Source organism: Neovison vison, chromosome 6, assembly GCF_020171115.1.
Source record: "Neovison vison isolate M4711 chromosome 6, ASM_NN_V1, whole genome shotgun sequence".
NCBI lineage: Eukaryota > Metazoa > Chordata > Mammalia > Carnivora > Mustelidae > Neogale > Neogale vison.
The window spans coordinates 22,694,287-22,710,264 of record NC_058096.1 but is presented as its reverse complement, the minus strand read 5'-3'; the positions used below and the strand labels follow the sequence as shown (position 1 = coordinate 22,710,264).

The 15,978-nt window shown below is 36.3% G+C and overlaps 1 protein-coding gene and 1 pseudogene across 2 annotated transcripts in view; both read left to right on the top strand.

The window, feature by feature from the left end:
* The window catches only part of NCAM2 (neural cell adhesion molecule 2), a 524,714-nt gene that overhangs the window by 124,976 nt on the left and 383,760 nt on the right, over positions 1-15,978 (top strand). The gene's annotated exons all lie outside the window — the stretch shown is intronic.
* Positions 3,183-3,978, top strand: LOC122908368 (annotated as a pseudogene).

Below are 15,978 nucleotides of genomic sequence, written 5' to 3'. Positions count from 1 at the left end.
TAAAATTTATTGAGCACACATTATTTCAGAATTCTGCCATGCCCAATACAGAATTGAAACAGAACCAAAACAACCCAATTTCTAGTATAGTCTGTAAGAATCATGGAAGTTTTCACATCATCTTAAATAAAAAGCTAAACAAAATGTAAACAAAAACATTTCTTAGATCTGTGAGAGAAATGAGGCCCCCCCCCCCAAATTGAAGATAGGTGTTTACTGACAGGTGGACACAGAATCGCAATTTACCTGAACAGAGTTGAAATGTCCTCAGAAACCAGTGTCAAAGTAGGGAAACCTGAATTGTAATTGAAGAATTGCTGGGGGACACCTGGGTGGCCCAGTTGGTTAAGGTCTGCCTTTCAGCTGAGGTCATGATCCCAGACTCCTGGGACAGATCCTCTTGTAAGACTCCTTGCTCAATGGGAGTCTGCTTCTCCCTTTCCATCTGCACCTCCCCCTGCATGTGCTAGCTCTCGCTCTCTCTCTTAAATACATAAATAAAATCTTAAAAAAAAAAAAAATGTTGGAAGCTCAGTGTGGAAGTTTCAGAGATAAATAATGCAGAGAAATCCACTCATCAGGAAACCCCCATATTTCTGTGAATTTTATTTCCTGGGTTTCTACCAATTCTCTTTCACATGGTCTCACAATGAAAGTCAGGGAGAAATGCCCATGCGCTTCTACCACAGGGAGGGCAAAAGGAACCATTTTGAGTAGGCCAGAACATTCTGCAGTTCTTAACAATGTCTGTTCTCAGGAAAAGTATTAAAATAGAGCTTAACATGCTGGGGTTTTATTGGAGTCTAGCTGACTTGGGTGAAAGGAAATACCCAACTTCTGCTCTGTTTATCCTTCCTTGTGGGAGACAGAAAATTCCCAACTGTAGCCCATCTAGCATCCTGCCCCTCCTAAGAGTGAAGACAGCCTAAGAAGCACATGTGAAGTCATAATCTAGAGTCACAAGATCACTAAAGACCGAAATCTAATTATAGGATAACAGAGTTCTACCCTCCCCCCACACCTTACCATCACCTTACTAATGGCTTCTTTACATCATTCCTTGTAGCTAGTACATTATTGCTAGAAATCATGCAAAAAATTACAAGACATACTAAAAGTCAGAAACACAATTTGAAAAGATAGAGCAAGCATCAGAAACAGACTCCTATGTGGAAGGGATGTTGAATGATCAGATTAGATATTTAAAAAAACTTGATTAATATGCTAAGGACTCCAGTAGATAAAGTAGACAGAATGCAAGAACAGGACAGTGTAAACAGAATTCCTAAGAAAGAAATAAAAGGAAATGATAGAGATAAGAAACTCTGTAAGAGACATGAAGAAATCCAATTGATGAGCTTATCAGTAGACTGGACATTGCTTAAAAGAAAAAGAATATCTGAGATAAATGAAAACCTCAAAAACTGAAAAGCAATAGGAAAAATGACTTGAAAAAAGAGAAGAATGTTCAGAACTGTGGGACAAGTACAGAAGGTATAGCATAAATGTATTAGAGATGTCAGAAGGAGAATAAAGAGAGAATGGAAGAAATACCTGAAACACTGAGTGAGAATTTCCCCAAATTAATCTCGGGCACCAAACCACAGAACCAGAAGCTCAGAGACACCTAGCAGAAAAATGCCAGAAAAATGACACCTAGCCACATTCAAACTACAAAGAAACCAAAGATAAGGAAAAAAATATGAAATAAAAAAATACCTTACCTATACAAAAACGAAGGTGAGAATTGTATCTGATGTCTCAGAAATCATTCAAACAAGACAATGGAACAAAATAAAGTGTTGAAAAACTATTTCCTACAGTCAACAAAACTAAGAGGCAACCCATGAAATGGGAGAAGACATTTGCACGTGACATTACAGATAGAGGGCTGATATTCAGGATCTATAAAGAACTTCTCAAAATCAACACTCAAAAAACAAATTACCCAGTCAAAAAAATGGCTAGAAGACATAAACATACACTTCTCCAAAGAAGATATACAAATGACTAACAGATACACGATAAAATGTTCAACATCACTAGCCATCAGGGAAACACAAATCAGAACCACAATGAGATACCCCCTTACACCAGTAAGAATGGCAAAAATAACAAAACAGGAAACAACAAATGTTGATGAGGATGTGGAGAAATGGGAATCCTCTTACACTGTTGGTGGGAATGTAAGCTGGTACAGCCACTCTGGAAAACAGTATGGAGGTTCCTTAAGATGTTAAAAATAGGGGCGCCTGGGTGGCTCAGTGGGTTAAAGCCTCTGCCTTCAGCTCAGGTCCTGATCCCAGGGTCCTGGGATCGAGCCCCGCATTGGGCTCTCCGCTCAGCAGGGAGCCTGCTTCCCCCTCTCTCTGCCTGCCTCTCTGCCTACTTGTGATCTCTCTGTCAATGAAATAAATAAAATCTTTAAAAAAAATGTTAAAAATAAAGCTACCTACTACCCAGCAGTTGCATTACTAGGTATTTAAACCACAGTTATAGATATAGTGAAAAGAAGGGGCATATGGACCCCAATGTTCATAGCAGCAATGTCCACAATATCCAAACTGTGGAAGGAGCCAATATACCCTTCACTAGATGAATGGATAAAGGAGATGTGGTCCATATGTACAATAGAATATTATTCAGCCATTAGGAAGAATGAATACCCACCATTTACACTGACATGGATGGACCTGGGGGGCTTGGGGGTTGTTATGCTAAGTGAAGTAAGTCAAGCAGAGAAAGACAATTGTCATATGGTTTCATGCATATGTGGAACATAAGCAATAGCACGGAGGACCGTAGGGGAAAGAAGGGAAATCTGAAGGGGGAGAAATCAGAGAGGGAGACAAACCATGAGAGACTCTGGACCCGGGAAAACAAACCGAGGGTTTCAGAGGGGAGGAGCATGGGAGGATGCGGTAACAGAGTGATGGGTATTAAGGAGGCTACGTGTTGTGATGAGCACTGGGTGTTACAAGCAACTAATGAATTGTTGAACACTACATCAGAAACTAATGATGTGCTATACAGTGGCTAAGTGAACATAATAATAAAAAATAAGCTACATATGAAAGAAAAAAGTGTTGAAAGAGAAAAAAATGAAAAAAAATAACTTTGAACCATGCAAAGTTGCCTTCAAAAGTAAGGGAGAAATAAAGACTCTGATATGAACAAACCATATTGGTATCTCAATTTGCGGACTTACTGCTGATGCCATACTGTTAGGTAATTTTTTTTTTTTTAAAGATTTTATTTATTTATTTGACAGAGAGAGATCACAAGTAGGCAGAAAGGCAGGCAGAGAGAGAGGAGGAAGCAGGCTCCCCGCTGAGCAGAGAGCCCGATGCGGGACTCGATCCCAGGACCCTGAGATCATGACCTGAGCCGAAGGCAGCGGCTTAACCCACTGAGCCACCCAGGTGCCCCACTGTTAGGTAATTTTATGCGCCAGGAGTGTTTGGATTCCAGATTTGTATTTGACAGACCTCTTCCTGTGACTCATCTTGTATCTCTAATTGGAAGAGAGACCCAGATACCAACCCAACGATGGGGCCGGAGACCCTATGGTGTTGGACTGCTTATTGCTAGTTATGATGATATGGAACCTCCCATTTTCCAAACCTTTCCTTTTGCCAACTATTTTGACTGTAGAGCCATGTCCGTTGGAGCCCATTCTCAATCAGCTCATACTTAACTTGGGGAGACATATGTCTGGATTTATGGAGTGTAATTTAAATGGACTGGTTAAACATGGTCTACCGGCCTTACAAGAGACGCTTCCAGCAGAACAGAACCTAACTATGAAGAATATTTCCATTGGAATTGTTGGCAAAGACTTGGAGTTTACAATTTATGATGATGATGGTGTATCTGCATTCCTGGGAGGTCTTGAAGAATGACCGCGGAGAAAGGCACTGCCTGCTCAACCTGCTGATGTACCTGCAGAAAAGGCTTGATGAACCGAGGGAACATTAAGTTACAAGCCAGTCTATGTGTGGATTATCAAATCTGTAAGAATGCAGGAACACCGACTAACGCCTGGGTGGCTCAGTGGGTTAAGCCCCTGCCTTTGGCTCAGGTCATGGTCTCAGGGTCCTGGGATTGAGCCCCACATTGGGCTCTCTGCTCAGCAGGGAGCCTGCTTCCCCCTCTCTCTCTCTGCCTGTTTGTGATCTGTCAAATAAATAAATAAAATCTTTTAAAAAATTTAAAAAAGGAACACATACTGATGACAGTAATCTATACTATGAACCAGAAGATGCAGGGTGGTGTTATGGTATGTTTTAGTAATCAGTCCAGATGTGTTTTTCCTAAGCAGCTTGTCTAAAGCCATATAATGGCATGCGTTTTCTTTGAGAGGGTCTATATAATCATTTTTTAGTAAGTATAGTTATCTATACTAATGTTTTTATATGAAGAACATGGTGTCTTTGTGGTTTTAAAGACAACTGTGAAATAAAATTGTTTCACCTGAAAAAAGTACATTGTATGATTTTCAAATATATGACATTCGGAAAAGGCAAAATTTTGGACACACTAGAAATCAGTAGGTTCTAGGTATTAAGAAAGATAAGAAGATTAATAGGTAGGGCAGAGAGGATTTTTAGGGGAGTGTTCTGTATGATACTGTTATGGTGGATACATAACATTATACATTTACATATACATTATACAATTGTCCAAACTCATAGGATGTAGAACACCAACCCTGCCCTGAACCCAACTCTGAATACCTTTGGACTTTGGATGGTAATGATGTGTCAATATGACCCTGCAATTGCACTACTGGGTATTTACCCCAAAGATACATATGTATTGAAAAGAAGGGCCATCTGTACCCCAATGTTTATAGCAGCAATGGCCATGGTTGACAAACTGTGGAAAGAACCAAGATGCCCTTCAGTGGACGAATGGATAAGGAAGATGTGGTCCATATACACTATGGAGTATTATGCCTCCATCAGAAAGGATGAATACCCAACTTTTGTATCAATATGGACAGGACTGGAAGAGATTATGCTGAGTGAAATAAGTCAAGCAGAGAGAGTCAATTATCATATGGTTTCACTTATTTGTGGAGCATAACAAATATCATGGAGGACAAGGGGAGATGGAGAGGAGAAGGGAGTTGAGGGAAATTGGAAAGGGAGGTGAACCATGAGAGACTATGGACTCTGAAAAACAACCTGAGGGGCGGGGAGTGGGAGGTTGGGGGAGCCAGGTGGTGGGTGTTAAGGAGGGCACGGATTGCATGGAGCACTGTGTGTGGTGCAAAAACAATGAATACTGTTACACTGGGAAAAAAAAAAGAATAAGTAACACTTAAAAAAAATATATATATATATATATATATATATATTCATCAAAGTTCATTAATTATAACAGATGTATCACTCTGGTGGTGGATGTCCATAATGGGGGATGTTACACTTATGTAGCAAGAAGGAGCATTTGGGAAATCACTGTACCCTTTGCTCAATATTGCTATGAACTTAAAACTACTTCAAAATATCTATTCAAAAAATAAACAGTAAATGGAGTCTACATTTGTCTACCTTTAAGACCTGTTTGATTTTTTTTCTTCTTTTTTCACTCCACCACCTAGGATTATAACACACTCGTTATTAAATTTAACCTCAAGTGCTGTTGCATGATGTGGTGAATGTCTTGGGATATTTTTATCTTGTTGCCCTATTTTTTTGGCAAATATCTATGATGGGTGTTGCAAATAACATGTTTTCCTCTATATGATGAAATAACTAAATTAGAAGAGCTAAAATATATTGGATTTTTATTAATCACCTTAGTCTTTACAAAACCTTATAATTTAGATGGCATTGTTATCCCATTTTACAGATGATGAATCAGAGGCACAGAAAGAGATCACATTTAAGTTCATTCCTGGGGCATCTGGGTGGCTCAGTTAGTTAAGCTTCTGCCTTCGGCTCAGGTCCTGATCTCAGGGCCCTGGGATCGAGTCCTGCATTGGGCTCTCTGCTCAGCAGGGAGCCTGCTTCTCTCTCTCTCTCTCTCTCTCTCTCTGCCTGCCTATCCGTCTACTTGTGATTTCTCTCTGTCAAATAAATAAATAAAATCTTAAAAAAAAAATTAAATTCATTCCTGATTATTTTCAAATTGCATTTGAGTTGATTATCTTTGGCAAATGTAGGGGCAAAGATTACCCAAAAAGTGGCACACCAGGTTATGTTGCCCAAACTTATGCTGAAACACAATGCCCTTCAATCATTTACAGTGAAATTATAGTGGATTCTTGTAAAATACTTAGAACTTAGAAGTTAACACTATCTTCATATCTACACACAGTGTAGATATATACTGTAACACTGTAACACTGTTACAATATTAACAGAAGTTAACACTATCTATATATCTACACACATCATTAGACAACTTGGATTTTGTCTGGCTTACATAAAGACAGCAATATCAAACAGCATTTATTACTTTGTTACTCACCTGAGATACTTAGACCTTTCAGGATTTAGTGTAAAATTCGAAAATAGTAACTAATCATCAATTTTAGAAGGTTATGTTTGCTACTTGAACTAGAATAATAGAGTAAAATATCATAGAGACATAGAATTAAGGAAGAAACTTATGCTCACAAAAACCTTGAAACTTACATAAACCCATTGCATTGAATTTCTGAACCATGAACCATACCTAACAAGTGGTTTAAAACATATATTGTGGTTATTTTAAGGACAGTTTTTTCTTCCTCTAGGCTTTCTTTCATACGGTATGACGCCATTCCTTCAGTAACCTGAGTTCCTACGCTATTCTGCAGCCATCCTATTAGAATTAAGAATAAAACTCGATCCAGCTTCTCTTATGAATGGTCCTAGTGAGTTATTAATGTCACCATTTTTACCTTGGGAAAAAGAATGTAAAGCTAGAGGGCGAGTTTTTTAGGAGTCTGTACCAATTCCCTCCAACAGTCACGGTTGCTAGGCAGAGCTCATAAAAAGCAGTCCCGGGCACACAGGTTACTTTATAGCCAGAATGTCTTTAATGCTCAAAGCCAGATAAAAAGAGACAACATGGGGATACTTTGGGCATTCTCTCCATGAGAGAAGGCATGAGGTGTACACTTGGCTATCTCTTAAAGGTCTGATTTCTTATCTTGGGGTTATGGGGTCGAGCCCAGGGTTGGACTCTGAGCTTAGCAGAGAGTCTGCTTGGGATTCGCCCTCTCCCTCTGCCCCACCTCAATAAATAAATAAATCTGTAAAAAATGATAATAAATATTCAAAAACCCTCACTTTGTAATTGTTTCATTACATATCTCTATTAACTATGCTCCTTCGGTTATTTACATCTATTGTATATCTCTGACATAAATACTATACAATTTAGTATTACTCTACATCTTCTTTAAATACCACATTTAGTAATGTCACATTTATGGCTGTTTAACCACCTTTGTATAAGACCTACTGTGCAGTTATTTCCCAGTGAATTCTTACTATTTCTCCACGCAGGATCTTCCTTCAACTATAGCCCACCCTGGTGTGGGATTTAGTTAATCTGACTGCTTTGTGGAAACCTACTTTGAAATTTCTGCATGGAGATAATAATTTTTTTTTTTAAATCAGGCTATTTCAGCGAAAGTAGAAACCAAATATTCTTTTCTTTGTGAATGAACCCCTTAGACTCCAAACAAATCTGGTTTTCCAGAATTGTTGAACTGGCATGAAATCAGCACAGCACAATAGTCTTTAAATTGAACTTGAATAAACTTCATATTTCATTAATTTTCAGATTTGATAGAAAGAAATGATGGAAAAAGAGATAAGCAAACACTTCATTTTTTTTTCTTCTCCAGTGTATCAGATTTACCCAACAACAAATTTGTCTGCAAAGCTTTTCCTTTAGCACTTACTTTGTTTGTGCCAGAGAATCTCTAAGCTTCTACTAATACTGTGATGTTAGCTAACATGCTTTCAAAAATTGGCCACATCCAATTATGTTTATTAATCAGAATGTTCTATTAGTCTCATTTATAAAGGGTATTTTTCTTAGCAAAACATAATGAAATAATTGCCTTTGACAGTGTGTAGTGAGGGAACTTTGACTGGGGTAAGTGCTATGAAAAGATGAGGTCAGATTTGAGATTCATTTGTCATGTTGTCATGGAACATTAAAAATATTTATGGAGAAAAATTTCCTTTGAGTTAATGTAACCTAATGAAAATAGTTTTTAAATTATTATGGTACCTTCTCAGATTGTACATCCAAATAGATTTGCTTATTCATTAGGGCTAAACATACATATGTACATATGCTTACACACACATATACATATACTTTAAACATAAGAGATGATTTTTTATTTTTTGTTCTATATGTTTATATTTCTATTACAGTTACATAATAACCAAAATATGAGGATATTATTAAATATCTTTAGTAAGCCCCATATGCATGTTTTATGCAGGGTATGCATGCATACATGTATATTGTGGTTGTATTTGTATATTATTTGTGGACAACCATATATTTGATGTATTTGTTGAAGCCCATTTAATCATAGGAAAGTGAAATTTCACTGGCATCTCTATGGAAAGAGAAGAATCTCTTAGTATGAAAGTATGAAAAATCTTACTATATGTATCTCATATATATATTTATAAGCCTTATAAAAATTAATGACCTCATAATAGAAATATTAGCAATTAAATAAAATGCCAATTTTTTTACTAAGTAGTCATATTGAAAAAAAAATCTGAATGTATTTTTATATTTCCAGACTTATTTTTCTAACTGGTATATGCAGGCACTTTAAAAGTCATTGTCTTATTTTGTAAATTCAAAAAACTTTTTTTTTAATTTTAAGAATGTATTTATTTTATTTATTTATTTATTTATGAGAGAGAGAGAGAGAGAGGCAGAGAGAGAAGCGGATTCCCCAAGGAGCAGGGAGCCTGATGTGGGACTCGATCCCGGGACCCTGGGATCATGACCTGAGCTGAAGGCAGATGCTTAACCATCTGAACCACCCAGGTGGATCAGAAACATCTTAATCCTCAGCATAATGGTATTCTTCCTTTCCAGAAACAAACAAAATGTATATCAAAAAACTGCAGGGGCGCCTGGGTGGCTCAGTGGGTTAGAGCCTCTGCCTTCAGCTCAGGTCATGAGATCCTTGGGATCGAGCTCCGCATCTGGCTCTCTGCTCAGTGGGGAGCCTGCTTCCTCCTCTCTCTCTGCCTGGCTCTCTGCCTATTTGTGATCTCGCTGTCAAAAAAATAAATTAATTAAATCTTAAAAAAAAAAAAAAAAAAACCTACAAGTAGGGGCACCTGGATGGCTTGGTGAGTTAAGTATCTGACTTCAGCTCAGGTCATGATCTCAGGGTCCTGGGATTTAGCCCCACATTGGGCTTGTCCCTTAGCAGGGAGTCTTCTTGTCCCTCTGCCTCTCTCTTTGCCCCTCCCCATCTACACTGGTGCTTCCTCTTTCTCTCTTTGTCTCTCAAATAAGTAAATAAAATCTTAAAAAAAAAAAAAGACAGCTAAATTTTACTGCTTCAAGTATTTCAGTGTAAGAACTTTCAAAAAATAATAATAAATATACATCTTCACTCTGTATTTCATCTATATTTCCCCATTATTAAAAAAATAAGAATCAGTCTTTGATATATAAGTACACCAACCTTATAATGTTTACATGATTTTGTTTTGTCTATAACTAGTTTTGACCTAAGGAAATTTGATCCTTAAAGGAAATTATTACACAAATAATAAGTATTCAGTAAATTGAATACTTTAATGTATATTTACAAATAAATATCAGAAAAGAGACATCCTCAAGTAGAAGAAAAAGGCCAAAGTGAAACATTTGCGAGGATGGTCAAGTAATTGATTATATTTTTACATAAACACATTTAAATTAAATCTATCTGCATTTCTATCTAAACATGTATACTTTGTAATAAACTGTCCAAAATCTACTTAGAGAATGTGCAGTGATATTAACAACTGGCAACTTGGCTGGCATTCCGCTCACAGCTGGGATCGGTATTTCGTGATGGCAAGTGTGGTATGTTTGCCATCTCATGTTACTACCTATCATTTTTTTTCAGTCAGAAAAAGAACAGTAGGCCAGGAGTGAAGTGGTGTCACCACACTACTACCTGCTACATCTGGGATGTGAATTTTAAAGAAGATGAAATCAGACAGAAAATAAACTGTGAATGGTAGACTGTGAATACTACTGGCTTTGCTTATTGTGTTGGTCAAAGAAGAAATACAGAGTGAATCAGATTTGTGCAGAAATAATTATTTTTCTTACATTTCAGGGACAAGGCCATAAGAGTAAGGTAAAGTCTTTAGTTCAGAATTGAAATTGATGCATGCCTGGTATTCACAGGAGAATTATCTAAGTATTATACATGTCACCATGACTTCCAAGTTAACATCTGATAGGGAAAATTCATCAGTATGCAAATTGAGAGATAGGGTGACTGATGCAGTGAACTCTTCATATAACATATACCAAAAAGATCAAGATCTCTCTTCCTTTTTTTTTTAAGATTTTATTTATTTATTTTACAGAGAGAGAGAGATCACAAGTAGGCAGTGATGCAGGCAGAGAGGGAGAGGGAAGCAGGCTCCCTGCCGAGCAGAGAGCCCAAGGCTGGGCTCGATCCCAGGACCCTGAGATCATGACCTGAGCCAAAGACAGAAGCATAACCCACTGAGTGTCTCAGGCATCCCACAAGTTCTTTTTAATTAACAATTGAGACATGAAAAATAAAGGATGAAAGAAGATAAAAGTTGAGAATTCTATATTACCACATGCAAAATCTGAAATTTATAAAATCCTGTAGAAACAGAGCAAAAGTAGTGTATTAAAATATAGAGATGCTTTTTAAACATTTGGGTTTTTTTGCTTGTTTTTTTTTAAAGATTTTATTTATTTATTTGACAGAGATCACAAGCAGGCAGAGAAGCAGGCAGAGAGAGAGGAGGAAATCAGGCTCCCTGCTGAGCAGAGAGCCCAATGGAGTACTCGATACCAGGACCCTGGGATCATGACCCTAGCTGAAGGCAGATGTTTAACCATCTGAGCCACCCAGGCACCCACTTTTTAAACATTTGATTTGATTGTGGATGAAATACAAAATAAATATGAAATATTTGGATTTTTGTAAGACAAGAAGTAAAAATGAGTTGAAAGCATATCTCAAGATAAAAAGTGGTTTGATATAGAAAGATAGTATTGAAACAGAAGATCAATAGCTAAATGAAATCTAGCCTTTGAGATGGTGAAGAACCATAATTATTACTGTACAAAATTGAACCAAAATTGTACAATAAACAATACAGAAAATAAGAAGGAAATGTTAAGAGGACTAAGGACACTTCAATATTTTATGGATGTGCAAGACCAAAATAAAAATAACTAAAGAATAGGGGATAGAAATGATTTAAAATAAATGCAGCAAATGCTGCAAGTATGTGTAACAAATAATAAATTATAAGATGTACCTAAATTGCGGGGCACCTGGGTCGCTCAGTGGTTTAAAGCCTCTGCCTTCAGCTCAGGTCATGATCCCAGGGTCCTAGGATCGAGCCCCACATTGGGCTCTCTGCTCCGTGGGGAGCTGATTTCCCCTCTCTCTCTCTGCCGCCCTCTCTGCCTACTTGTGATCTCTGTTTGTCAAGTAAGTAAATAAAATTTTTAACCAAAAAAAAAATAATAATAATAATAATTATAATAATAATACTAAGATGTACCTACATTGCTTCTTGAATAGCAGTCATCAGTTTTGCAGATAGGTAGATTTTTTTTTTTAATTTTTTAAATTCATTTATTTGAAAGAGAGACAGAGTGAGAGAGACAGAGTGAGAGAGGGGAGGTCACAGGGAGAAGCAGACTCCCCATGGAGCTGGGAGCCTGATGTGGGACTCGGTCCCAGGACTCTGGGATCATGACCTGAGCTGAAGACAATCACCTAACCAACTGAGCCACCCAGGCACCTGGTAGATAGATTTTAAAACATGAATTTGCATATGCTATTTATTGCAGATCTGTTGATCACATGAAACTGTATGTCACAATTTTAACAATGTTTTAAAATTGGAAGATTGAAAATAATTTAGATCAGTTACTATATAGTTTTCTTTATTAAACACCTTATTAATCTAATTAGAGCAAATCAGAAGGTTGAAATAACAATTTAACTTGTCTTTTTAATTTTTAAGCTGCCTATTAATTCTGTAGGCTGTAGAAAATTTAACATAAGAAATTATCAAAAGATGGTAAATATATTTTATATTTTGTATATATTATATATATATTTATACAATATACAATATATACTGCATATATACAATATACAGTTTTTAACAAAAATCAGCTATATAGCTTCTATACTCCTGGTTTGGGAAATGCAAGATGGATTTTGGACTTAGAAAATCCAATCATTGTACAAGAATAAATGAACCTTTACCTGAGATTTAAAGGAGTATTATCCATCTATCTATCTATCTCATCTATTAGAGATTTATTTTATTTATTATTTTAAAGGAATATTATCTATCATCTATTAGATATTTATATTATTTATTATTTTAGAGGTGGGAGGGGAAGAAGGAGAGGGGAAGAGAGCCCTGAGTATAAGGCCTGTCCCAGGGCTCCATCCCACGATTCCTAGGTCATGGCCTGAGCCGAAATCAAGAACCAGACACTTATAATTGACTGAGCTACCCATGCACCCCAGAATATAGTTTCATTTAACTAAGAATATGAAACCAATGTCTTCAGAATAATGAATATGTTTTGTTAGAATGGACCTCTCTACACTTTATAAATTATTGTGTCAGATATGCACACTTATAAAGATGTTAAATAATGAAGAAACAGAAAAATGAATATATAAAATAAAACATATTAAAATAGTTAATATGGTCTAAATATGTTTTAAACCAGAAAATTGTGCGTGAAATGTCTTTTGGGTTATTTCTTGCAATTTTGTGCTCTATGGAATAATGCTAGCATAATAATTTGCCAGGAGCGAGCACTTTGTAACTCAATTTTATACAACTGGAAATTATGCAAAAGTTATCCTGTTCATTGTGGGGAATAAATATTTTCAAAAGGATTTTATTAAAGATACTTAATAAAATATTTAGTGGAATACCTCTTATTTTAGAGTGATTTTAGTAATATTGACCAGCCATCTAAGAGGTATATCCCAAACTCTTACTGGGCTGTGTAATTGTCGCTCATAATTTTTTTTTAAGATTGATATATATATAAAAGCCTCAACCTCATTATATGAAAAAGAAGCATATATAATTACAACTAATCCCAAATATTACTTGATAACCTATGGGGGATAGTCAGTAGAAATGAGTTAATAGGTTTAAATATTAACTGAATTAATGTGGTAAAACATCATTGCCATAGAATACTACCCATAGCTGAAGAAATATTTTAATTTTACTTGCTTACTCTGTACTATAACTTTATTTTTACGTAACTTACAAGCTATTGTGGTAGTCTTTAAAGACATTAACTTATTAAATCAAAACTGTTGAAAACATGTTCTTTCAAAGGCATTTTTTCTTAGAGCCATTTTAAAGAGAGGAAAGTATAGAGAATATCCCTTTGTCCCTGTCTGCACACATAGATAGCCAACTCCATGATCAACATCACCTACCACAATGGTACATTTGTTACAACAGCCGAACCTACACTGCTACATCATTATCCCCCAAAGCCTGTAATTTATCTTAGCGTTCATTCTTGGTGCTGTACAATCTGTGGTGCTGTACATTGTGTGGGTTTGGACAGACATATAATGACATGTATTCATCATTATGATATGATACAGAGAGGCTTTCCTGCCCTCTGTCCTGTTTATTCCTCCTCTTAACCCCAACCCCTGGCAACTGCTGATCTTTTTATTGTGCCCGCACTTTTGCCTTTTCCAAAATTTTACATATGGAATCATACAATATGTACTCTTTTTCAAACTGGTCTGTTTCAGTTAATAATATGGATTTTAAGATTTCTCTGTGACAGTTCATGACTTGACAGCTAACTTTTTTTAATGCTGAGTGATGTTCCACTTTCTGGATGTACCATAGTTTATTCATCCATTTACCTACTTAAGGGCACCTTGGTTGCTTCCAAGTTTTGGCAGTTATGAATAAAGCTGCTATAAACATCAGTGTGAAGTTTTTTTGCTTGTTTGTGTTTGTTTTTTGTTTTCTTGTGGACATAAGGATTAATTTTGGAGGGTCAATATCAAGGAGCACAATTGCTGGATCATTTGGTAATAGTATGTTTGGTTTTATAGGAAATCACCAAACTCTCTTCCAAAGTGGTTGTATCATTTTGTATTCCTGCCAGCCATGTATAGGAGTTCCTGTTGGTTCATATCCTTGCTAGTATTTGTTGTTGTCAGTGTTACAGATTTTGACTGTTGTGATATATATGGGTAGTATCTTTCTTTAATTTCTTTAATTTTTTAATTTGCCTTCCCCAGATGACATGTGATGAGGACTATCTTTTCAAATGCTTATTTTCCATTTGTATGTCTTCTTTCATGAGGTACCCATTAAGGTTTTAGCCCACTTTTTAGTCTGGTTGTTTGTTTACTTATTTTTGAGTTTTTAGGAGCTCTTTCGATGTTTTGGATCACAGTCTTTTGTTAATCTTGTCTTTTGCAAGTATTTTCTTCCTCTCTGTGGCTTGTCTTCTCATTCTTCTGACAGTATCATTGACAGAACAATTTTTTTTTTAAGATTTTATTTATTTATTTGACAGAGAGAGATCACAAGTAGGCAGAGAGGCAGTCAGAGAGAGAGAGAGAGGAGGAAGCAGGCTCCCTGCTGAGCAGAGAGCCCGATGCGGGACTCGATCCCAGGACCCTGAGATCATGACCTGAGCCGAAAGCAGAGGCTTAACCCACTGAGCCACCCAGGCGCCCCAGAACAATTGTTTTTAATTTAAATGAAACCCAGCCTGTTAGTCCCCTCCCTGCCCAACCATGGATCATGACTTTGATGTTATATCCAAAAAGCATCACTATACTCAAGGTCATCTAGATTTTCTCCTATGTTAACTTAGGATTTTTATAGTTTTGCATTTTTACCTAGGTCCATGATCCTTCTTGGATTAATTTTTGTACAGGATTTGAAGTCTACATCTAGATTTGTGTGCATTTATGTGTATGTCCAATTGAAAAGATAATCCTTTGCACCATGGTATTACCTTTGTTTCTGTGTCAAAGAACAGTTGACTGTGTTTATGTTCATCTATTTCTAAGCATTCTGTACTGTTTCTAAGCATTCTGTACTGTTTCAGTGATCTATTTGTCTCTCTCTCTCTTTTTTCTTTTTCTTTTTTCTTTCCTTTTTTTTTTTTTTTTTTTTGCTGATACTAACTATATCAGCAAATATTGACTACTATAGCTTTATATTAAGACTCGAAGAGGGTAGTGTCAATTCTCTATCTTTGTCCTTCTTCGGAATTGTGTTGGCCATTCTGTGTCTTTTAACTTTCTGTATAAAAATCAGAATCAGTTTGTCAATAGCCACAGAATAACTTGTTGAGGGTTTTGCACAGAATAACTTGTTGGGGGTTTTGCACTGAATTTATAGTTTATAGCATTGGAAAGAAATGACACCTTGACAATATAAAGGCTTCCTATCCATGAACATGGACTATCTCTAAAAATTTAGTTTTGTCTTTTTTGTTTGTTTTAAGTCATTAGAGTTTTATAGTTTTCTTCCTATAGGTTTTGCACCTATTTATTTAGATTTATGCCTAAGTATTGCATTTTGGGGTATGCTAATCAAAGTGGTATTATATTTTTTATTTCAGATTCAACTTGTTCATTGTTGGTGTGTAGGAAAACAATTGACTTCTCTGCACATTAACCATCACTACTTTATTCTTTTTGTTACATTACTTATGATAGTCAAAAAGTGTTAACAA